The 24,590-nt window shown below is 36.8% G+C and overlaps 1 long non-coding RNA gene and 15 other non-coding genes across 17 annotated transcripts; all 16 read left to right on the plus strand.

Moving 5' to 3' along the window:
* Positions 1 to 56: 56 nt before the first annotated feature.
* Positions 57 to 21,059, plus strand: LOC122469545. 2 transcript variants are annotated; one of them, XR_006293508.1, is made up of 16 exons: positions 57 to 641; positions 2,770 to 2,809; positions 3,899 to 3,972; positions 4,846 to 4,907; positions 6,113 to 6,184; positions 6,906 to 6,988; positions 7,835 to 7,890; positions 8,736 to 8,822; positions 9,738 to 9,824; positions 12,223 to 12,299; positions 13,449 to 13,535; positions 14,430 to 14,512; positions 15,435 to 15,506; positions 16,601 to 16,683; positions 17,527 to 17,579; positions 18,704 to 21,059. It is a non-coding gene; the product is annotated as an uncharacterized LOC122469545 (long non-coding RNA). The 2 variants fall into 2 exon arrangements; XR_006293509.1 differs by having other exon boundaries at positions 13,449 to 13,519.
* On the plus strand, positions 1,399 to 1,471 carry LOC122469850. The gene has a single exon (XR_006293730.1). It is a non-coding gene; the product is annotated as a small nucleolar RNA SNORD113/SNORD114 family (small nucleolar RNA).
* LOC122469820 lies at positions 3,343 to 3,417 on the plus strand. Its single transcript, XR_006293705.1, has one exon. It is a non-coding gene; the product is annotated as a small nucleolar RNA SNORD113/SNORD114 family (small nucleolar RNA).
* LOC122469800 lies at positions 4,273 to 4,347 on the plus strand. Its single transcript, XR_006293685.1, has one exon. It is a non-coding gene; the product is annotated as a small nucleolar RNA SNORD113/SNORD114 family (small nucleolar RNA).
* On the plus strand, positions 5,282 to 5,355 carry LOC122469830. The gene has a single exon (XR_006293713.1). It is a non-coding gene; the product is annotated as a small nucleolar RNA SNORD113/SNORD114 family (small nucleolar RNA).
* LOC122469804 lies at positions 6,515 to 6,589 on the plus strand. Its single transcript, XR_006293689.1, has one exon. It is a non-coding gene; the product is annotated as a small nucleolar RNA SNORD113/SNORD114 family (small nucleolar RNA).
* Positions 7,310 to 7,381, plus strand: LOC122469824. Its single transcript, XR_006293708.1, has one exon. It is a non-coding gene; the product is annotated as a small nucleolar RNA SNORD113/SNORD114 family (small nucleolar RNA).
* Positions 8,239 to 8,313, plus strand: LOC122469802. The gene has a single exon (XR_006293687.1). It is a non-coding gene; the product is annotated as a small nucleolar RNA SNORD113/SNORD114 family (small nucleolar RNA).
* Positions 9,165 to 9,239, plus strand: LOC122469803. Its single transcript, XR_006293688.1, has one exon. It is a non-coding gene; the product is annotated as a small nucleolar RNA SNORD113/SNORD114 family (small nucleolar RNA).
* LOC122469816 lies at positions 10,146 to 10,220 on the plus strand. Its single transcript, XR_006293701.1, has one exon. It is a non-coding gene; the product is annotated as a small nucleolar RNA SNORD113/SNORD114 family (small nucleolar RNA).
* Positions 13,875 to 13,949, plus strand: LOC122469819. Its single transcript, XR_006293704.1, has one exon. It is a non-coding gene; the product is annotated as a small nucleolar RNA SNORD113/SNORD114 family (small nucleolar RNA).
* Positions 14,853 to 14,927, plus strand: LOC122469818. Its single transcript, XR_006293703.1, has one exon. It is a non-coding gene; the product is annotated as a small nucleolar RNA SNORD113/SNORD114 family (small nucleolar RNA).
* Positions 16,055 to 16,129, plus strand: LOC122469822. The gene has a single exon (XR_006293706.1). It is a non-coding gene; the product is annotated as a small nucleolar RNA SNORD113/SNORD114 family (small nucleolar RNA).
* Positions 17,038 to 17,109, plus strand: LOC122469855. The gene has a single exon (XR_006293736.1). It is a non-coding gene; the product is annotated as a small nucleolar RNA SNORD113/SNORD114 family (small nucleolar RNA).
* On the plus strand, positions 19,250 to 19,321 carry LOC122469809. The gene has a single exon (XR_006293693.1). It is a non-coding gene; the product is annotated as a small nucleolar RNA SNORD113/SNORD114 family (small nucleolar RNA).
* A 3,299-nt stretch (positions 21,060 to 24,358) lies between the features above and the next one.
* LOC122469856 lies at positions 24,359 to 24,433 on the plus strand. The gene has a single exon (XR_006293737.1). It is a non-coding gene; the product is annotated as a small nucleolar RNA SNORD113/SNORD114 family (small nucleolar RNA).
* Positions 24,434 to 24,590: the final 157 nt, after the last annotated feature.

Raw genomic sequence — 24,590 nt, forward strand, 5'->3', positions numbered from 1 at the left:
TTCTGATCCTCTCTTCCTAACTTGGTCATGGGCATGTAGTCCCTTGTACATGAAGAGCATTTGTATTCTGGGTTGTTCATGGATTTACCATTTTGTTTGTGTGTGTGTGTATAGGTGTGTGTGTTAGTATACTTGAATGTATGATCAACTATTCCACAAGGCATTCCATAAATGAATAAATAAAACAATGAACAATTGAATTAACATATGAGTAGGGTGAAAGCATAGATCTTGGTGACAATATGCCATGAGTCACAAATTTAATGTCATCTATTTCTACACAAATTGAGTTCTTCAAAAAAAGATTGTCTAGGCTCTTGCCTATATGGATAAGGGGTGTGTAGACAGATATGTGCAATAGTTTTTATTTTTATGTGATGAACTCAACAGCGTTCATTGTATTATTTAAAATTTATAGTTAAATCAGCAAATTAAAAAGGAGTGATGTTCTTGGATCAGTGATGACAGTGAGAAGTGAATCAGCTTCCTGAGTAATTTTGTACCACACAACTGTTGTCCTTTAAATCAATCTAAATCTGGACTGTTCATTCTTTCGAATATTGACACTTGACTCCAGAATGGAGACCATGGCTGATTTAACCAGTCTCTCCTGATGAAGATCTTGGCTGTTATCTTTCTGGGTAAGGAACCTAATGACTAAAGTAAAGAAGAGGCAAAAGATCTTGTCAATTGGGGTGAATTTTTCATTAGTGTTCACTGAATTACTTAAATGAAGTCATAGAGAAATCAGTGATATGAATGTGCTATGAAGCAAAGATTGTGATTAATCTGATTCAGTACAATTGGGGTTAAAAATAAGACAGAAGACATTTTCTTCATTTTCAAAGTAGATTAATAATCCATGTTATTTTTGCACTGCATCTGGCTTCAACTTGTATCCAGTACTAAAATCTACGACCGCACTGTTGAACGTGGTTGTCCCTAGCCACATGTGGCTATTTACATATAAAATAATTAAAGTCCAGTGAATTTTAAATTCAGCTCTTCGGTTGCACTAGCCCCATTTCAAGTACCCAGTAGCTACACGTGGCTTATAGTGACCCTATTAGAGAATGCAATATAGCACATTCATATTCTGATGCAGAGTGCTATTGGGTAGCTCCTTGGTGAAGGAGTACACAGAAAGATGGCAGACGGTTGGAATAAGACGCAAGGATGTTAACTGATCCATACATACCTCACTGAGGGCCACTACTAAGGATATTTTTAGTTTATGGGAAAAGAGTGTGTAAATAGACCTTGGTCATATCCAAGGATCTTGTTCTTGTTTTTTTTTTTTTTTTAAAGTCATGGACATTGATTTTATTACTGTTGATGAATCAATGTTGATGGATCAATGAAGGGATCCATAAACAAAGGTATAAATGAAGAAATAAATGGATCAATGATGAGTACCCTGGGGTGTCTGAAATCAAGGATTTTGATTAAACCCTATAACTCTGAGGTCCGTTACAAGAAGATTCCTCTCTTTGGTCTCTATGGGAAATGAGTTTATTCTAGGAGTTAAAAATACTCAGGAGTTTGCTCTTGGGCTTTTAAGTATTGTATTTTCAGTAAATCAATGCATGAATAAATCAAGAAACAAATAAATGAATAAAGACAAAATGGGTTATTTCTGGTCCAAATAGGAGAGTATGTAATGTAATATATATAATATAAAAATCAATGTTAATACATTTCTGAAGCACTGCGTTCAGTAAAATAAATGGATTAAAGCTGACCCTTTTGGGTAAAGAGAATTTAGATAAATGGATGTAAGAACCCATGTTGTTTTGCTGGGTTGGGTTGTTTTTTTGTTTTACTAAGAGAAGAGCAAAACATGTACTTAAAATTAATTATCAATTAAATAACTACGTAATTGAAAGAGGGCTTGCACATGGACTTTTGTTGAGAATGTGTCACATGGCCAGTTACAATTAATCCAACGATCTTCGCTGTTTTTAATTAAAAAAAAAAAACAGGAAAAAAATCATCTGATCTTTTTTCTGTGCCTAAGGAGCATATGGACAGGCATTAATATTGTCTTGTTTCTGTGGATTCACAAATATTAATGATATTATTAAAAATGAATAAAAGAACAAGTAAATATATTAATCAATTATTTGAAAGAAGACAAAGCACGGACCATGAGGAGCATGTGTTCTGGAACAAGGAGAGTGATTAATCCAGTTCTACCAAACTGCTCTCCAGATAAAGAAAATAAGACTTAAGCTCTTAGATTTTGGGAATGGTGAATATGCTTAGATTGGCTTTCTTTTTGTGGCTTGGTGCAATTTCTTTAAAACAGCACAAGATAAGTGACTCCATATGTGACTATGTTAATACATACCTATGGAAAGGTGGGACAAGCGTGGGCAATTGCTGAGAATGTGCCTGAATCTAGGATTCAGGTTAATATAGTTCTTTCCAAGCAAGATTCGTTTAGAAGAAAGATATAGCTCTTGCCTGGCCGAGTAGGGGGCGTATAAACAGATAGGAGTGGTTGTCGTGGTTCTTATTATTTTTAACTGGTGTTGGTTTCCAAGGCATTCATTATATCAGTTAAATTTAATGCTTGAATCAATCAAGCAATAAATATGCTATTCAGAGTTTTAATACATAATGAGCACTAAGGTTTATTTCTAATCATTTATTGTTGACTTGAGCGCATTTAAAATATTGGAATCTAGACTGTTCTATATCTATCGGTCCACCTATCATCTACATAATTGAACCTTTTTATTTTCATATTTGCTTTATACTCTACAGAATGGATGGACGATGAATCCATTATGGAGTACAGAAACATGTAAGTAACAGTCAAGGTAATTGCTTTTGGCTTGGTGGTTTGTCATGGGCGTTAACTCCGTTATTGAAAGGGAATAAATGGCTACATATACTAATAAAATGAATGAAGGTCATGTGTGGGCCAGTTCAGCACATCTGTGGTCAATTAAGGAGAAGAAAGCAAAACGATTTTATTCATTTTCACAGTTAATTATTCAATTAATGAATGGAAAACGTATTATTCAATTTGAATTTTGAGTCACAGTTGATTTAAAGCTCCCTTTATTTACAGAGGCATAGTTTGGTCACAGTGAAATAATAAAATGGGGTAAATATGAAGTATCATATTAATCAATACAGGAAACATTGTGGACAACTAGTGAAAGATATATATCAGGGAGGTCGGGGGGATGTAATTCTATACAGAAATGTTAGAGATATCCAAGGATCTTGTCTCAAGTTTACATGACCTTTAGGCATTTTATTATTATTAGGGAATTGATGAATTAATCATTTAGACATGTACATATGACTGAACATAGTGAAGGCCAATCCTGGACCAATGATGATGATTGGTGGAGTATGAGTCCTGGATGATGGATACTATGTAACTGGAACTCTGAGGTCCAGCACGATACGAAATCTGGTCTATACCTTCTATTGGAAAGGATCCAATGGACAGATGTTAAGAATATTTAAGGTTCTTGTTCTTAGTTTGTGTGTTCATGGAATTTGATTCTATTGTGAAGAGATCAACAAAAAGAATCAAACAAGTCTATAAATAAAGCAAGAAAGTGAAGCCTTGTCCAGTTATGAAAATATATGGCAACGTCAGAAATAATATTTATATATTGAAAACACTGAATTCCATTAGGAAATAAACGTCCTAAAGGTATTATCTCTTTGGCTAAGGTTAATATATGTACGGTGTAAATAATAGCCCATTTTCTTGTTTGGTCAGGGCCTTGTTCGACGTTGTTTGTTATCTCAAGAAAAAAAGCATCACAGTTTAATACATATCTAAAGGACAAGTTAAATGCAAGGGGGCATATAAGGATAATGGATGGAGAGAATATTTCAGTCTTCTTATCATCTGTTTTTGTACTCTCAGAATGGATGTGCCAGGCCAGTTGAAGCATCTCCATGGTCATGAGCTGTTTGTTGCCTAGGAGCATAGAGACCAGTGTGAGTATCATCAAATCTTGGTCTTGGTCTGAGAGGTTTTTAAAGGTCCAAGAAGGCCAACCATGGACTAGTGTACATACGGCATTGCCATGAGCAGTGTGTGGACGATGGCAAAATTCAGAATGATTAATGAGAGATATCATCAATGTGGTAAATGATCCTGTAGGTAGATATTACAGATACTTAAGACTATTATTCTTAAGGTTTTGTGATTCAGAGTTATTTACTTAATTATTAATGAAATGAGGAATTAATCAATAAGCAAATGTGGAAACGAGTGGAGAAGAAGAGGGCCAGTTCTGGACCAATGATGACCACTGGTGGCGTATGAATCACGGATGATGAATATTACGTGTCTGAAACTCTGAGGTCCAACCAATAAGAAATATAGTGTGTTCCTCCTGTTGGAAATAATTCCGTGGACAGATGTAAGGAGTACACAGGATTTCGTTCTTTTCCTACATGTACATAGTTTTGATTTCATATTTATAAATGGATCAATGATAGAACCATAAAGAAATATATAAATCAGTAAATATAAAAAGAAGAAGCATTGTTAAACTCCAAAAAAAAAATGTGGTGAGGCAAGAAATACTATTAATATGAGTTGAAATCACAGAAGTCCATTAAGAATTAATGGACCAACTGTGTTATCTCTGTGCAGGGATCATACAGGCACTGATTAATCACGGTCACTTTTGTTGTTACAGACCAGTCTCATGGGTGAGGTTGTTCATTTTGTTAAGGGGAGAATGTGTAAATATTATGAAAAAATAATAATCAAATGAATGAGTGAATGAAGTGTGAAAGCAAGGCTGAATGGAGAGACTGTCTCAATTTTTAAAATCATTTCTCCTGCTTTGTACTCCTCAGAATGGATGCAGTTAAGCTGATTATCTGTGGTTGCCTCCGTTGTCGGGAACACAGACACTAATGTGAGTAATGGTTACAGGGGTTTTAGTTTGAATGTTTACTTTTTAAAAAGTGCCTTAATAAGATGTATTTTGTATGAGCAGAGAAAGCCAACTGAGGCCCAATGATATTGGCTATATATATGCTATTATATGAGACATTGTGTTGATAAACCATGTATGACGCATTGAAGATAATTAATATAAGAAATATACTGATGTGGTAAGTGATTGTATAGGCAGATGGAAGGACATGTGATTGTATAGGGCGGATGGAAGGGACATTTAGTTCTTTTTATTTATTTTTTTAATTCATAGGTATCTGTTTTATTATCACCAGGGAATTGGTAAATTAGTTAATAAATATTGATGGCAATGAAGAAAAAGAGGCCCAAGCTTGGATCGATGATGAGGCTGGTGCCGTATGAATCACGCATGATGAATGATACGTGTCTGGAACTCTGAGGTCCAACACACAGGGAAATCTAGTCTACTGCCTCTTTTGGAAATGATCCTATAGGCAGATGTTGAGACTATACAAGGATCATGTTCTTGGCCTCTGTGCACACGGATTCTGGTTCTGTTATTATTATTGGCTATATTAAAATTATAAGTAGCCAATAAACAAATAGAAATAAATATGAATAAGTAAAACGTTGGCGAATTATGAAAATGTGTCATGAAGTAAGAGAATCTATTAATATATGTTGAAAACACTGAGCTGCTTAAGAAGACATGGTTCAAAGGTGTTACTTCTTTGGCTAATGATTATACAGGAAGTACAAGTAACCATCATTGTTCCTGTTCTGGCTCAGTGGCAAATTTGACGTTCGCCTTTTTTTTTTTTTTTTAATGTTTGTTTATTTTTGAGAGACAGAGTGTGAGTGGGGGAGGGGCAGAGAGACAGGGAGACACAGAATCCGAAGCAGGATCCAGGCTCTCAGCCGTCAGAGCCCACGCAGAGCTCGAACTCACGAGTGTGAGATCATGACCTGAGCCGAAGTCGGCCGCCCAGCTGACTGAGCCACCCCAGGCACCCCCGATATTCACTTTCTTAAGAGAAATATTAATACATATTACCACCAAATAATTAATACCTAAATTACTCACTAAATAAGAGGTTAAATGCAAGGATTGCATAGAGAGGTGGAGAGATTGTGTCTCAGTTGTTTTGTTTTGTTTTGTTTTTTTGGTTTGTTTTTCTGTTCTGTCTGCTTTGTACTTCTCAGAGTGGGCACACCAAGGTGATGAAAGCCATCTGCCATGGTTACTGGCTCTATATGTAGGAGATGGAGACCAGTGTGAGTACAAAGTTCTTCTCTTGTTTTTGCTGATTTGTTTAGCATGTTGACTGTAATATTAAAAATATTTAAATATATAAAAAAAGGCCAGCCCCATGATAAATATGAAATTGACATGAGACATTATATTGATTAACCAGTGTTTGCAACATGGTAGATGATTGATAAAATATATATTCAAGGAGGTGGCAGTGATTCTATGGACAGATGTTAGGGATACTTGGGGGTCTTATTTTCAAGTGTTTTTGATTCATAGATATTTTATAGTTATGGATTTATTGATAATCACTGATAAATGTAGAAGTGAGTGAAGAAAAAGAGGGCCAGTTCTGGACCAATGATGACCACTGGTGGCGTAGGAGTCATGGATGATGAATACTACGTGTCGGGAACTCTGAGGTCCAACAAAATAAGAAATCTAGTCTTGTTTCTCTGTTGCAAGTGACCATATTGACAGGTGTTAGTAACAGACAAGGATCATGTTCTTGTTCCTTGTATTCATGGATTTTAATTCTTTTAGTATAGAGAAGTGAAAGAATCAATAATCAAATACAAATAAACATGAATAAGGAAAGGATTGTAAAATATGTAACTTAAGAAATACCTAAGTGGTTGAGTAAATGAAACGTGGAATGCAACGCCAAAGAAAATAAGGTCTAAGGGTTTTTTTTTGTTGTTTTTTTTTTTTTTAATATCACCTTCTGTGTTTTGCACTTCTCAGAGTGGATGCCCTGGAGCTAATTTAAGGATTCTTCCATGGTCACAAGGCGTCTGCTTGTCTCTGTGTGTTTGGTGTATAGAAATGTGAGTTTTTATGGGTATATACTTTGTATTTGAAAGTTATGAAATATAATAAAAGAAAGCCACCCATGGTCCATTGATAAATATGGAATTGATATTGCATTGCATTATATTGATTAATCCCCATATGAAACTTTGAGGGTGATTAATCAAGAACATATATTGATATAGTAAATGATTGTATGGACAGATAGGACTATTCAAGGCCTGTAGTCTAGGGTTTTTTTTCCTTTTTTTTACTTATAGGTATTTATTTTATTATTTATTATTTGATGAATTAATTAATAGACAAAGGTAGATAAAAATGGAAAAAAAGGCCAAGGGTGGACCAATGATGATGGCTGGTGGCGTATGACTCGTGGTTGATGATTACGTGTCTGGAACTCTGAGGTCCAGCGTAAAAAGAAATCTAGTTGATTATCTCTGTTGGAAATGATCCTATAGACAATTTTAGGATTTCACAAAGTTCTTGTTTGGGGGTCCTTATGTTCATGAATTTTGATTCTATTGTAGTAAGTGAATCAACAAAAAGATCAATATAGAAATATATATAAAAGAAGATGGAGGGGTGAAGCATTGTACAGTTATGAAAAATGTAGTAAGAAGAATAAGAGAGAAATAGTTCAAGGTGTTACCTTTAGATAACGATGTTATAGATAATACAAACAATGGCCAATATTCTTGTTCTGGGTTAATGGAAAGCTCAATGTTTTTCTCGATAAAAAGTTAAATGCATATTACCCCAAATTAATATACAGCTTAATTACCGGGTAATGAAATGTAGACGCAAGGATCAATAGAGAAAATGTACCAATCATGTTATTATCTACTCTGCTTTCTACTTTTTAGAATGGACACATCCAAGGTGGTTTAAATAGTATGCCTGTAGGAACATGGAAACCAACGTGAGTAACAGTCAATGTTTTCATCTCACTTTGGGTGGTTTCTTTAGGGGATTCTCTGTAATATTTAAAAGCAAGTATTCAATATAAGAGAAAAGACCAGTCATGACCCAGTCATGAATTTGGAAATTTATGAAACATGATGTTGATTAATCTACTTGTACAACAATGAGGATGAATAATGGGAGGCATTTTAACGAGGCAATGATCCTGAAGAAAAGTGATAGGGATGCCGAAGGCCCTTGTCCTTGGGCTTTTGTGATTCATAGTTAGTTACTTAATTACCGTAGTGAACCGATGAGTTAATTTTTAAAAAATGTATATGCGAATAAAGAAAAAGAGATCCAAGCGTGGACCAATGATGACAGCTGGTGGCGTATGAGTCATATACGATGACTGCTACGTGTCTGGAAGTCTGAGGTCCAACACGATTGATGTTAGGAATATACAAGGTTATTGCTCTAGTAACCATGGATTCGTGAATTTCTGTATTATTAATATAAATGAATGGATCAGTGATAGAACCAATAAATAAATCTATAACTAAATAAAACCATGGAAGAAGTCTTATCAGCCATGGATATATGTGTAGTGAGGCAGGAACTACTATTAATGTAAACTGAAGAAACTGATAGAGGTTCAAGAGGTTCAAGAGATAAACGGATCAAGGGTGTTACCCCTTTTTCTAAGGATCATAACATTACATTTATATTTATGTTTGTTATATGTGTATTAATTAGGAAAAGTAATAAATACCTTTATGAATGAGTAAATGAAATGAGGAAAACAGGACCGTTTAGAGAAGTCCTCAATTTATTTTATCATCTTCTCTGCTCTGTACTCCTCAGAATAGGTACATGCGTGAAGTTGGGTTGAAGCATCTTTCATGGTCACGAGCTCTGTGGTTGCCTTGTCTAATGAGCATAGAGGCCAACGTGAGTAAGAGTTAAAGTTCATGTCTTTGAGAATTTATTTTCAGGTACTCAATGTATTGTTAAAAGTGTGAAATATAATAAGAAATGCCAGCCATCATGAATGATAAATGTGGGGTTTATCTGCTGCGTGATAAGTATTAGTCCACATATGGAACTTTGATGATCATTCACGAAATAGATATATCAATGTGGCAGATGATCCTACAGGCAGATATAGAATATTCATTGCTCTTATCCTTGGGCGTTTGTGAATCACGGCATTTTAAGAGTTAATATTAGTAAATTCATGAATTGGTCAGTTACCTTATGCAGATGAGAATGAGGAGGAAGGAGGCCCAGATCTGGACCAATGATGATAGTTGGTGGCGTATGAGTCATGGATGATGAATATTACGTGTCTGAAACTCTGAGGTCCAATAAAAAGAAAGATCATCTCTTGCCTCTTTTTGCCATGATATCATAGACAAATATTAGGAAAAGAAAAGAATAATTTTCTTGCTTTGTGTTTGTGAGTTTTGATTTTGCTGTACAAAATAGCCCAAAGAGGTGATCCGTATACAAGTATAAATAAGTTGAAATGAAGAGAGTGAAGCAAGTTTGCTCTTAATATACATGGTGAGGCGATAAAAGCCATTAACATATACAGAAAACACTGCAGTTCATTGAGAAAACGTAAGTGGTTCGCATGTCTTACTCTTTGGCTAAGAATGATACAGAGACCACGAAGAACAGCCAAAGTTCCTATTCTGTGTTAGTGTTAGACTTGATATTGTTCATTTTTTAAGAAAAAAATAATAAATACGATCCCAATTCACTGTATTCCTAAAGGACCCACTGAATGTAGATAGGATGTGTGGGTCGATAGAGAGTATCTCAGTCTCGTTGTTTTCTGTTCTGCTTTGTATTATTCCTCAGCATGGATGCACTTGAACTCACCTAGGTGTTTGGCCGTGATCGGATGCTCCATGGATGCCCCTTGCGTGTAAGAGGATGGAGACCAATGTGAGTGGCAGTCAGATTCTCCTCCTAGTTTAGGTGGTTTGTACAGGATATTCAGTGTCATATTAAAAATTTGAGGAAGTCCAAACACAGCTCAATGGCAAATATGGCATTGTCATGAAACACGCTAACTAATCAATATTGTCCACAATGAGGATCATTAGTGAAATAACTGTAAAGATTCAATAGGCAGATGCTAGGGATACTTAAGGATCTTGTCCTTGAGTTTTGTGATTCCCAGATACTCGTTTTATTATTGCTAATTGCGTAATAAATTGACATCAAGCAAATGCAAATGAGAATGAAGAAAAGGAGACCTGAGCGTGGACCCATGATGACAGCTGGTGGCGTATGAGTCACATACGATGACTGCTACGTGTCTGGAAGTCTGAGGTCCATCCAACACAAAAATATCTAGTCAGTTTCCTCTGCTCAAAGTGTTCCCATAGACAGATATCAGGGATATACAACGACTTTGTTCTTATTCATGAGTTTCTAGAAATATTATAAAATACACATTTTATAATAACTAAACATTTTATACAAATGTATATATGAACGAATAAAAATGAAGAAGGTTAAGTATTGTTCATTATTAAAACAAGTTGTGGGAGAAATAGTAGTTTTTCTTCAAATATTTATTTATTTATTTATTATTTATTTTTTTTTAATTTTTTTAATTTTTTTTTTCAACATTTATTTTTTGGGACAGAGAGAGACAGAGCATGAACGGGGGAGGGGCAGAGAGAGAGGGAGACACAGAATCGGAAACAGGCTCCAGGCACTGAGCCATCAGCCTAGAGCCTGACGCGGGGCTCGAACTCCCGGACCGCGAGATCGTGACCTGGCTGAAGTCGGACGCTTAACCGACTGCGCCACCCAGGCGCCCCAATGTTTGTTTATTTTGAGAGAGAGGGAGAGAGAGAGAGGAAGAGAGGGGGAGAGAAAGAGCACGCATGAGTGAGCAGGGGAGGGACAGAGAGAGAATCCCAGGCAGGTGGGGCCTGATGCAGGGCTTGAACTCATGAATCATGAGATCATGACCTTAGCTGAATTCAAAAGTCAGATGCCCAACCGACTGAGCCACCCAGGTGGCCCTCAAATTTTTATTTAAATTCTAGCTAGTTAACATACAGTGTAATATGTTTCAGGAGTAGAATTTAGTGATAGAAATAATACTACTGTAAGTTAGAATGGATAATAAATGGATTCAGTGTATTTAATTAATTAATTAATTAATTAATTTAGAGAAAGAGAGAGACAAAGAGAGAGAAAGCACGAGTTGGGGAGGGGCAGACAGAGAGGGAGAGAGCGAATCCCAAGCAGGCTTCACCATGTCAGTGCAGAGCCCGACTCTGGGGCTCGATCTCAGGAATCGTGAGTTCATGACCTGAGCTGAAATCGAGAATCGGATGCTTCACTGACTGAGCCCCTATTTTATATTTTTGACTAAGGATGACGTAGACAGTGATCAGTGATAGTTAATTATGGAGTCATGGGAATAAAAGGAATATAGTCGATGATACCGTAGTAGTTTTGTGTGGTAGCTACACTTGGGGTGAGCACAGCGTGAGGTAGAAAGAAATTGGATCACGTGTTCTGCCCCTGAAACGAATGTAAAGTTGTGTGTCAACTATACTCAAATAAAAAACAATTTCAATGCCGTGATGCAGATATACCTTGAAAACATTACGCTAAGTGATAAAAGGCAGACAGAGAGGGTCACGTCGTGCACGACTCCACTTATATGAAATATCCCAAACACATGAATCCACAGGGAGAGAACAAGGATTGGTGGTTGCCAGGGCCTGGGACCCAGACGAGTAGGGAGAGACTGCTTAACGCATATGGTATTTTATTTTGGAGTCATGAAAGTATTTTGAAACTAGGTAGAGGTGGTTGGTGGTTGCGGATATTGTGAAAATACTAAGTGCTGCTGTTTTGTTAACTTTATTTATTATTATTATTATCATTTTTAAAGATTATTTCTTTTGAGAGAAAAAGAGAGCGTGAGCAAGGGAAGGGCAGAGAGAGGGAGAGAGAGAATCCCGAGCAGGTTCCATGCCGATGGCATGGGGCTCAATCTCATGAACTGTGAGATCTTGACCTGAGCCAAAATCAAGAGTCAGATGCTTAACCACTGAGCCACCCAGGTGCCTCATGGTTTGGTAACTTTAAATAGCTAATTTTACCTAAATTAAGAAGAGAGACCTTTATAAGAGAAGTCGATTATTAAACTGAGAAACTTAGACATTTGATGTTTATCTTATAGAAGGAAAACGAAATGTTACCATATGTTGATAAATAACTAAATGACTACCTATATGAATGGTGGAAAGTATGGGTCAATGGAAAGGATGTCTCAATCTTGCTATCGCCTTTTCTACTTGGTACTATTCAGAATGGAACCCCAGGCTGATTTTAGCTTCTGCTCTGATCAAGATCGACATGTTGCTTCAGTGTTGGAGAGAGACCAAGGTGCGTACCGGTCAAAGAAGTCATCTTAGATTGGGCCATTTGTTAAAAGGTATACATTGAATTATTAAAAAGTATGGAACATAATTTGAAGAAGTTAACTATGTCCCAGTGAGAAATATGATACAAAACGTGATATTGATTCGTCAGTGAAATGCAACATAGAGGCCCGTTAATGAAATTAATGAAATAGAATCAGTCTATGTGGGAAATGACTCTACAGAGAGATTTTATTTTATTTTTAAAAAATTTTAATGTTTTATTTATTTTTGAGAAAGAGAGAGAGAGAGAGAGAGAGCACGTGTGCAAGGGAGGGAGGGCAGAGAGAGGAAGACACAGAATCCGAAGCTGGCTCCAGGCTCTAAGCTGTCAGCACAGAGCCCGAGTCGGGGCTCAAACTCACAAACTGTGAGATCGTGACTTGAGCCAAAGTCAGATGCTTAACCAACGGAGCCACCCAGGCGCCCCGGTTCTCTGGAGAGATTTTAGACATTGGAAAGGATCTTCTTGGATTTTGGGAATCACGTGTTTATTTTATTATTATTAACGGCTTAATGATTTATTTGATAGCAATGCAGACATGAATGAAGAAAAAGACATCCAAACCAGAGCCACTGATGGCAAATGGTGGCACGTGCATATGGATAATATGTGCCTGGAGTACTAAGGTCCAACACAAGACATAATTAGTCAGATCCCCCTTTTGGACGTGCTCCTGTAGACACGTACTAGAAACATACAAAGATCACATTCTTACTCTGTTCTTTATCAATTTAGATTTATTATTATAAGTGGATCAATAATAGAACCACTAGTGAAATATAAACAAATAGATAAAGAAAAAGAGAGTGAAGCATCGTCCAGCTGTAAATGCATGTGGTAAGGCAAGAACTGTTACTACAGATTGAAAACACCGATGCCCCTTAAGGAATAAACGTATCAACGGTGTCACCTCTTTGACCAAGGGTCATAAAAACTCGTACGTAAGAGTCAGTTTGAGTTTTTAGGTCAGTCTCGAATCTGAGGTTGTTCCTTTGGTTCACGGAAAGAAAATTAATAAATATCTAAATGATAGGATGAATGAAATGTGGAAAAGAAGAATCGTTTCAGGTCAGGTCTCATATATCACATACTCTGTTTTCTATTCCCCAGGATGGACATACTCAGGCCGATCGAAGAATTCTTCCATGGTCACAGTCCCTGTGGTTGCACCTGTGTTCCAGGTGTGCATAGCCCAACGTGAGTAGCAAAGTTCATGTTTTCATGTGACAGGCTTTAAAAATGGGGGTATTTACTGTATTGTTAATAGAATGAATAGAATTCAAAAGGCTAGCCATGGCCGATGATAAATATGAAAGTATTACCAAGTATTATGTTTATGAACCCATTTATGATAGACTAAGACTAATGAATGAGAGAGAGATATCAATATGATAGATGAATCTATGGACAGATATGGAATATTCAAGGTCTCTTATTCATTTTTGTGGTGAATCTTAGGGTTTTCAAAATTAATATTAGTGAATTCAGCCATTAATGAAATGACATCCAGAAAATGAAGAGGAAGAGACTGAAATATGGACCAGTGATGACGGCTGGTGGCGTAGGCGTCATGGACGATGAATACTACGTGTCTGGAACTCTGAGGTCCAACAGGAAAGGAAATACGGTCTCTTACCTCCGCTTGAAATTCTTCTATGGACTGATTTTAGGAATATAAAGGGACTGTTTTCTTAGATTGTTTTCTTGAATTTTGATTGTTTTACTATCAATGGATCAATTCAAGAACCAAGGTACAAATATTAATAAGTCAAAATGAGGCGCGTGGAGCATATGCACTCAGTATATGTGGTGAGGCAATAGAAACTATTCAAATATATTGAATATACTGAATCCCATTAAGGAGAATGAATGGCTCATGGGCCTCACCTCTTTAGTGAACAGTGATAGAGAAGTTCTCATTCTGGGTCTATAGCAAGTAGGAGGTTACTCACTTTTTTAATAAAAAAATAATAAACATTATTCTAAATTGGTGTGTTTCCAAATGATTGACTCGATGTAACGTGGAATGTGCGGAATGATGGACATCATGTTTCAGTCTTATTTATACCTACTTTGCTTTGTGCTTCTCAGAAAGAAAACACCTGAGCCGATTTAAGCATCACCATGTTTAGGCACTCCAGGGTAGCCTCTTGTGTGGGAGCGTGACGTCCAACGTGCGTAATCGTCAAATTTCTTGTCTTGGTTGGGAGGGTTTGCTCAGGGTGTCACTGGAATTATTTACAAAGTCTTTAACGTTAGAGAAAAGGCCAACTATGGCCCAGTGACAAAGTCGAAGCTGTATGAGACATTATGTTGTTCAACCTACCATTACCGTAATGAGGACGGTTAATGAAGAAGTGTATTAGATGCCGATTCTCAAGAAAAATGATAGAAATACTGAAGGCTTTTGTCCTCGCTTTTTGAGATTCATAGATCCTTATTTAGTTACTATGAATAGATTGGTGAAGTAACATAGGAACAAATGGAGGTGAAAAGGACAAAGTGGACCAGTCCTGGACCGATGATGACAGCTGGTGGCGTAGGAGTCCTACACGATGAATGCTACGTGTCTGGAAGTCTGAGGTCCACCACAAAGGGAAATCTAGTCTATTTTCTCTTTTTTCAGATGATCCTATGGTTCGATGTTAGGAATATGCAAAGAAATGGTTCTTGTCATTTTGGATTCATGGATTTCTACATTATTAACCTAAATGGATCAGTGACAGAACCAATAGAAAAATCTCTAAATAAATAGGGGACGAAGACTTATCCACTGTGAATATATTTGGTGAGGCAAGGAATTCTGTTAATACAAACCAAGGAACCTGATGCAGGCTGAGAAATAAACGGACCAAAGGTGTTAGCTCTTAGATGTTAGCAGGTAGATGCTGACACTGAGAAGCAATGTTCAATTTTGTAAGCCTGGGTCATTCTCAGGTTGCGGGTGTTAATTTTGTGATATATATGCTTATAATTTCATATGTATACATGTTGTTAAAAAATAATACCCAGGCAGCTGGAAAGATGAAATGAGGAAAATAAGACTAGTAGAGAAGTTTCAGTTTTTAATTGTCCACTCTGGGTTACACTCCTCAGAATCAACACATTCCAGCTGATTCAGATTTTTCATGGTCAAAAGGTCTCTGTGTTCGGGCCATGGGGATGAATGTGAGTAAAGGTTACAGTTCTTGTATTTGTTTAAGCAGTTTTTAATTTCTATTTATTTATTAAAAATTTTTTTAAATGTCTACTATTTTTGAGAGAGAGACAGAGCACGAGTGGGGGAGGGGCAGAGAGAGAGGGAGACAGAATCCGAAGCAGGCTCCAGGCTCCGAGCTGTCAGCACAGAGCCCAACATGGGGCTCGAACCCATGAACTGTGAGATCAGGACCTGAGCCGAAGTTAGTTCCTCAATGGACTGAGCCACCCGGGCGCCCCAAGCAGTTTTTTTTTCTTTAAAAAAGGTATTCACTGTATTGTTAAAAGTATGAAATATAATTTAAAACACTAAACACGGGAACCGATAAATATGGGCTATAACATTTGCTAATGCATATGGGAAGTGTTGATGATGATGATCCTATAGGCAGACGTAGAATATTCACTGCTTTTATTATTGGATCTTTGTGAATCCCAGGGTTTTAAAAATTATCATTAATAGGTTAAGGAATTAGTGAAGTTACATACATGAGAATGAAGAAAAAGAAGCCCAGATCTGGACCGATGATGATAGGTGGTGGCGTATGAGTCATGGATGATGAATATTACGTGTCTGAAACTCTGAGGCCCAATCAAAAAACCAAATAAAGTCTCTTCTGTGTGAAGCGATCTTATGTACCAATGTTGGGGGGGGGAGGGGGAAGGGCCCTTTTATTGGTTTATTTTCATGACTTTTGATTCTACTGTAATAACTGGCTAAAAGTAGAATCAATCTGCAAGTGTAAATGAGATTAAGAGGGCGAAGCATGTCTATTCTTTGTAAAAATTAGTAACGTTTATTGAGAATATTGAAGTTTATTAAGAAATGTAAGTGTTTTCAGTGTCTTGCCTCTTTGGCTAAGAATGATACAGACAGTAAATCACAGTCAACATTCTCGTTCTTAGTCTGTGTCAAGTTTGATAATGCCTCGTTTGTTTAGAGAAAATAATAAATATGACCCTGATGTACTATATTCCTAAGTGACAGACTAAGTGAAGTTAAAATAGTCGCATCAACAGAGTGTCTCTCAATCTTGTTATGTGCTCTGCTTTTTATTCCTCAGGTGGACACACGTGAACTGATTAAGCACTTGGCTGTCAACAGGGGCTCCACTGGTCGTCCTTATGTTGGTGCATGTAGACCAAGGTGAGGACTAGTCAAATCTATCTCTTGGTTTGGGTTGTTTGTTTAGAGCGTTCATTGTAACATTGTGAAATGGTATTAAGTATATTCAAAGAGGCCTAACCAGTGCTTTGAGGATAAATATGGACGTGATATGCAATGTTCTGTTGATTAACAGGTATTTGTATCAGTGAAGATATTTAATGAAGGAGGCATATTCAGGGAGGCGAATGATCCTATAGATAGACATTAGGGACATTAAAGCTCTTGTCCTTGAGTATTTGTGATAGATAGATATTTATTTTATTGTTATCAGTGAATTGATGAATCGAGGAATAAACAAATAAAGACAGAAGGAAGGAAAGGGAAAGTCAAGGCTGGACCACTGATGACCACTGGTGGCGAATGAGTCATATCTGATGTCCATTCCTTCTGTTTGACGTGGTTCAGTAGACACTTGTCAAGATTATACAAAGATCTTGTTCTTGGTCCTTGGGTTCGTGAATTTCACAAAATCTTATTATGAAGGAATAAATAAATGTATAAAATAAGGAGGAAGAGACTCAAGTAGTGTTCATTCTTAAAATGTATAGTATGGGAAATAATACTAATATGAATTGAAATTGATATTAAATGGATTAAGTGTACTGCATCTTTGACTAAGGCTGATATAGACTATGATAAGGAATCATTACTTCTCTGAGTCAGAACTCTGATGTGTAATTTGTTAAGATGAAAATAACCTAAATGTTACCATTAATAAATAAATACCCAAATGACCATGTATATGACGGCCAGAAATAATGAATCAGTGGAGAGAATGTCAGTCTTTTTATCATTTTCTCTGCTGGCTACTCTTCAGAACAGATGCCCCAAGGAGATTTCAGCTTCGTCATGGTAAAGATTGTCAAGAGACCAAGGTGAGTAATGGTCAAAGTTCTAGTCTTCGTTTGGGTCATTTGTTTCCCATCCAAGTACTAACCAGGCCCGACCCTGCTTAGCTTCCGAGATCAGACGAAATCGGGCACGTTCAGGGTGGTATGGCCGTAGACAATGGGTCATTTGTTTAAAGGTATTTATGGTAGTATTAAAATGGAATAAATATAATAAAAATTTAATGATGTCCACATGTAAATATAATATGAAATATTATATTAATTCTTCAATAACGGAATATGTTAACCAATCAACCTTAAAGTTGATTACTCAAAGAGATATAGTTAGTCCATGTGGGAAATGATTCTATGGACTATGATCAGAATATTCAAATATCTTCTTGTTGGGTTTGGAAATCATATATTATATTATTATCAATGAATTAATAGCCTATTCAATATAAATGTAGAAATGAATGAAGAAAAAGACATTCAAATATAGACCAGTGAGCACAACTGGTAGCATGTTAATTAGGAAAAATGAATGTCTGGAGCTCCAAGGTCCAACACAAAACATAGTTAGTTGAGTTCCTTTCTTGGAAATGATACTATAGACAGATATCAGAAATATACAAAAATCATGTGTTTTTTTTTTCAACGTTTATTTATTTTTGGGACAGAGAGAGACAGAGCATGAACGGGGGAGGGGCAGAGAGAGAGGGAGACACAGAATCAGAAACAGGCTCCAGGCTCCGAGCCATCAGCCCAGAGCCTGACGCGGGGCTCGAACTCACGCACCGCGAGATCGTGACCTGGCTGAAGTCGGATGCTTAACCGACTGCGCCACCCAGGCGCCCCAAAAAATCATGTTTTTATTTGGGTTCATAGATTTGGATTTTATTATTACTAGTGGATCAATGATGGGACCATTAAACAAATAAAAAATAGAGAAAGAAGAAGAATATTACACATTCCCCAACATGGGTGAGGCAAGAAATATTACTAATAACAATGAAAAAAGACACTGATGCCTCTTAAGAAATGAATGAATCTTTGCCTAAGGATCATATAAACTCTGATAAGTAAGAGTCAGTTGTATTTCCTGGGTTAGTCTCGAGTTTGTTTCCTCTGTTAAGAGAACAAAAATCTACATCATGAACATTTTCCAGGTACCTGAATGACTAAGTAAATGAAATGTGGTTCGCAAGAGGCAATGGGATAAGGTCCCAGTTTCCTTCATCGTCTGCTCTGCTCTGTACTCCTCAGAATGGATGCACTCACGCTGATACAGGTGCTTCCATGGTTACATGCTTTCTGATTGCATACGTGTGTTTGGAGCATAGAGACCAATGTGAGTAGTGGTTGAAGTGTTTGTCTTTCTAGTGTCCTTTTTTTTTTTTTTAAGGTGTTAACTATATATCGTTAAAAAGTACAAATCGTAATCAAGTAGGGACGACTATGGAATTGATTCTATTGATTAGTAGGGGTTGATTGTATTGATTAATGCATACACGAAAAACACTAATTAATGAGAGCAATACATCGATCCTATTTGTCTCCTATAGGAGAGTGAAAATGATCTTACAGACGGATTAGAGATATTAAGCCTCTTTTTGTGTTTTTGTGAATAAGAGGGTCTTGAAATTATTATTAGTGAATTAATGAATTAGTCGATAAATAACGTACAACTGAATGAAGGAAAAGAGGGACAATAATGGATCGATGATGACCACTGGTGGCGTATGAGTCCTATACGATGAATACATGTCTGGAACTCTGAGGTCCAAATGAAAGGCAATCTAGTCCAGTGCCCTTTGTGAAGCGATACCATTAGACAGATACCATGAATTTAAAGGGATCATGTTTTGGGTTTATGTTCATGCATTCTCTATTTTTATAATCAGATCAAGGAGATAATCAATAATGTATAAACAAGCAAAGATTAAGGTCATGAAGCATTGTCCAATTACAAAAATATGTAGTGAGACAAGAAATGCTATTAATATATATTGAAAACACACTCCCATCCACCAATAGTAAATGATACAGAGGTGTTGCCTCTTGGGCTAAGGCTTGTATAGCTGTAGTGTTAAATAGTAATTGGCAATGTTCATAATCCATGTCAGCGGCAAGGTCATTATTGTTCTTTTATTAGGAGAAATTAAATAAACATTCCTCCCAGCTGCAGATTCCCGACATGACCCACTAAATGAAAGCTGGAATGCAAAGACCAGTGGAAATTAGGTATCTAGCTTTTTGTTATCATCTGTTCTGTTCTCTGCAGAGTAGATGCACTCAAGTTGATTTAAGCATCTTCCATGATCAGAAGTTCTATGGCTGCATCTATATGTTAGTGGAAATCAAGAGAAGTAAGAGTCAGTGTTCTCTCAGTTTGGGAGGCTTGTTTAAGGGTATTCGCTGTGGTATTAAAAATGTGAAATATAATCAGCGAATGCCAACCATTGCCCCCAAATGCCACTAACATGAAGCATTGTGTTTATTAATCCATATACAACACATTGAGGTCAGTTAATGAAAGAAATGAATTGCTCGGGGAAATAATTCTATAGACAGATGTTACAGATTAGTTCATGGCAACCGTACACTAATGATAAAGAGTTTGAAATGAGCATGTTGGCTAATCCATACTCAATACTGAGGTCAGTTAGCAAAGCAGATCTAGACTATTTTCCCTGTAGAAAATGATTTTATGTACCGAAGTTAGGGGTATTAAAGCTATTTTTAATAATCTCATGGGTATTTTTTATTAGTGAATTAGTGAATTAATCTCTAACAAAATTATAATTCAGTGAAGAAAAAGAGTGATATCTGGACCAATACTGAGGGCCAGTAGCATACGAGGCAAGGTTGAAGAAGGCTGATCTACAACTTTGTGATCCAATGCAAATCCAGTGCAAAAAGAAATCTAGTCCGTTGCTTCTGTGATAAATGGTCCTGTAAGCAGCAGTTAGAGGTATTCAAGAATATTATTCTTGGGCTTCTGAGTTTCACAAATATTGACTGCTTATTAAAAATTAATCAATGTAATAATAACGAAAAATGTACGAACGAAGGAAGGGAAAATAGGGCCAAATGTGGAATAGCTATAGCATATGTAATGAAACTAACATCATTGCCAATCCATTTCTAAGGGACGGAAGTCCATTAAAAATTTATGAAGGCGTTTACACCTCATCAGAAGGGATGTGTGGACAGAGGTGTGTAATTGTTGATGTTCACGTTCTGTGCTGTCTTTGGCTTGCAGGTGTTTTTGTTTTCATTTTTTAATTGAGAAATAGGGGAAGCATGAAAATTTTCTATTTGCAGCAACATGGATGGATCTATATGCTAAGTGAAATAGGTCAATCAGAGAAAGACAAATACCATATGATCTCATTCATTTGTGGAATTTAAGAAACGAGACAGATGAGCATGGGGGACAAAAACAAAGAGGCAAACTATAAAACATACTCTTAACTCTAGAGAACAAACTGAGGGTTGCTGGAGGGGAGGTGGGTGGGGAGATAGGCTAAATGGGTGATGGGTATTAAGGAGGGCACCTGTTGGGATGAGCATTGGGTGTTCTATGTAAGTGATGAATCACTAAGCTCTACTCCTGAAACTAATATTACACTATATGTTAACTAATGGGAATTTGTATAAAAACTTGAAAAAAAAAAGAGAGCCAAGCAAGGGCCAATGATGTGAATGGAATGCATTCTGAATGTGTCTTGTGGTTAAGTCACTTCTGTACTATTGAAGTTCATTTCAAAAGGAGATTTGGTATATTACATCCGCGAGAATAAATCTATAGCTAGACAGTAATTTGGAAGAATCTAGTCATGGAATCCTGGGAATTTATTGCATTATTCTAAGGGAATAAATGAACAAAACCAGTAGATGACAGATAGGTAGGTACATAGGTAAATAGATGAAGAGAGTAATTAATGCTGGATTAATTGGGAAAAATGTTGCAAGGTTGACATTTTTGTTTATACAATTGGGAAACATTGCAGTATATTAAGAAATCAGTAGGTTAAAGGTTAACCCCTCTGGGTTGGCGTACTACAACTCACTTGAGTGAGCACCAAAATCACCTGCAAGAGTGGTTAAACTATAGATTTCCAGTCCCACCCTCAGCATTTCTGCTTTGGCGGGATTCAAGGTTGGGGGAGGGATCCAAGGATCTGCATTGCAAGTATGTTCGCACACTGATAATGCGTCATTTAGAAACAACGGTTTGAGAATCACTGCTTTAAGTCAGATGTATGTAATAGTTAATGCCCTTGCTTTGGATCAGTGGTAAGTACCAGGCTGTTTATTTTATTAAGACAAAAAAGAGAGGAAAACTAAGAAACAGACTGTTAACTACAGAGAACACACTGGTGGTTACCAGGGAGGAGGTGGTGGGGGGGGGGGTAAAAATAGGTGATGGGGATTAAGGAGTGCTCCTGTGATGAGCACCCAGTGTTGTAGGGAGGTGTTGAATCACTCCATTCCACACTTGAAACTAAGTAATACTAATACTAATACTAATACTAATACTAATACTAATACTAATAATAATGAAAAACAAGGAGCAAGGTAATAGATCCATTAATTAATAAATATCTGAAACTTCAAGCAAATGAAAGGAGAAAGCATGATTCAATGGAGAAAATAGCTCATTCTTTTAACATCATCTTTATGCTCTGCAAACGGATGCACCTGAACTGATTACACATTCTGTGTAGACTCCAATGATGAGGAACCATCGTTTATGATTAATTTTTAAAAAATGTTTACTTATTTATTTTGAGAGAGAGAGAGGGAGAATGAGTGGGGGAGGGGCAGAGAGCGAGAGGAAGAGAGAATCCCAAGCAGGCTCCATGCTGTCAGCACAGAGCCCAATGCAGGACTCGATCTCATGAACCATGAGATCATAACCTGATCTGAAATCAAGAATCAGATGGTTAACCAACTAAGCCACCCGGGTGCCCCTAAAGTTTATGATTACTTTGATTTAGTATTACTTGGGATGATTTTATTTTATTTTTTAAGTTTTTATTTAAATTCCAGCTAGTTAATGTACAGTGTAGTATTAGCTTCAGGGGTACAGCATAGTGATTCAGCACCTCCATAGGTCATCCTGGGCTCATCACACGCGTGCCCTCCTTAATCCCCATCGCCTCTTTCTCCCATCCCCCACCCGCCTCCCCTACTTGGGATGATTTTAAAAATAGATCAAATCCATGTCACTCCTTTTTATAACTCTTTAAATTTCTACTTCAGTGTCTCCCTAAACACTCCTTAACTGATAAAGTCGTAAACTATTTTTGTTATGAGGACGAAGTACATAGGAGATGGAAGTAATAGTCAGTGTCTTAGTTCTGATGGGAGTGGTCTAGATATATAAATATGCAAATTACACGAAAAAGGCAAACCATGGACCAATGATGCGAATGGGATGCATTCTGATCTATACCTTATGATCAACACATCTATGATGTACCGAGGTCCCGTGCAAAAAGGGATTGAAGCGTTTATACCTGTGGGAGTGAGCCTATATATAGATTACAGTAATAGTCAAGGATCATGTTCTTAGTCTTTGGTGCTTTGTGGATTTTGCTTTTATTTCTTTTTTTTAATTAAATTTTTAAAAATATTTATTTATTTTTGAGAGAGAGAGAGAGAGAGAGAGCAGGGGAGAGGTGGAGAGGGACAGAGTCACAGAATCCCAAGCAGGCTCCAGGCTCTGAGCTGTCAGCACAGAGCCTGACGCGGGGCTTGAACTCACGAGTGGTGAGATCATGACCTGAGCCTAAGTCAGGCACTCGACCAACTGAGCCACCCAGGTGCCGCCATTTTGCTTTTATTTTAATCAATAAATGAGAGGAACAAATATGTCAGTGCATAAAGATGAAAAGAGTGAGGCATATCCAACTATGAAAATATGTGGTGAGGCAAGAATTACTATGAATATAGCTTGGAACGACTGGACTTCATTAATAAAGAGATCAAGGGGGTTACATTTTGGGTAGGCAGAATACAGATGATGATATGTAATAGTATGTGTTCTTGCTTTGAGTTAGTGGTGAGTTCAAGTGGTTCATTTACCAAGAGAAAAAGAAGGAAGTAACACTATAAAATAATAAATACCCAAGTGACTAAGAAAACGAATCAGAAAAGTATGTATTAATGGGAATATTGTGTCGGCATTTTATTATCTGCAGTGATGAGTAGAGGTTACTGAGTCGTGTATAAGTTTTATGTTTGATTAATATTAAGAGAAAAGTAAATAAATGTTATTATAAGTTAATAAATACCTAAATGACTTTGTATATGAATGGTGGAAAGTCTGATCAACAGAGAGGATGTCTCAATCTTGCTAGCACCTTCTTTGCTTTGTACTCTTCAGAAGGGAGGCTGGAGCTGATTTCTGTTTATGTGCGATCAAGATCATCACATAGGCTCTGTGTCAGAGAAGAGACTAAAGTGAGTACCAGCCAAGATCTCGTTTTCATTCAGGTCATTTGTTTAAGGGCTTGTACAGGATTATGAAAAATTATTACATTAGTAAAAAAGTTGACTATTGTCCAATAATGAATAGGATATAAAACATGTTGATTGATGATGTGCAACATTGAGATTGATTAACAGAAGAAACGTAGTCCATGTGGGAAATGGGTGTATAGGCAGATGCTAGGGACATTCAAGCATCTTGCCCTTGAGGTTGTTTTGTAAGTCATCTAATTTTTTATTATTGTCAGACAACTAATGATGCAATGGATAACAAATATAGACACAAATTAAGAGGAAAAAAAAAAAGAAAAGAAACCCAAACATGGACCAGGGATGATGGCTGGTGGTATACAAGTTCATGGATGGTAAAAATAAGTATCTAAAACTCTGAGATCCAACACAAAACATAATTAGTTCAATCCCTCTTTTGGAAATGATCTTATGGACAGATGTAAGAAATATATAAAGGTCATGTTCTTATTTTGGATTTAAAGATTTAAATTTATTATCATCAGTGGATCAATGTTAGAACCATTTAAGAAATATAAATAGAGA

Source organism: Prionailurus bengalensis, chromosome B3 (genome assembly GCF_016509475.1).
Source record: "Prionailurus bengalensis isolate Pbe53 chromosome B3, Fcat_Pben_1.1_paternal_pri, whole genome shotgun sequence".
NCBI lineage: Eukaryota > Metazoa > Chordata > Mammalia > Carnivora > Felidae > Prionailurus > Prionailurus bengalensis.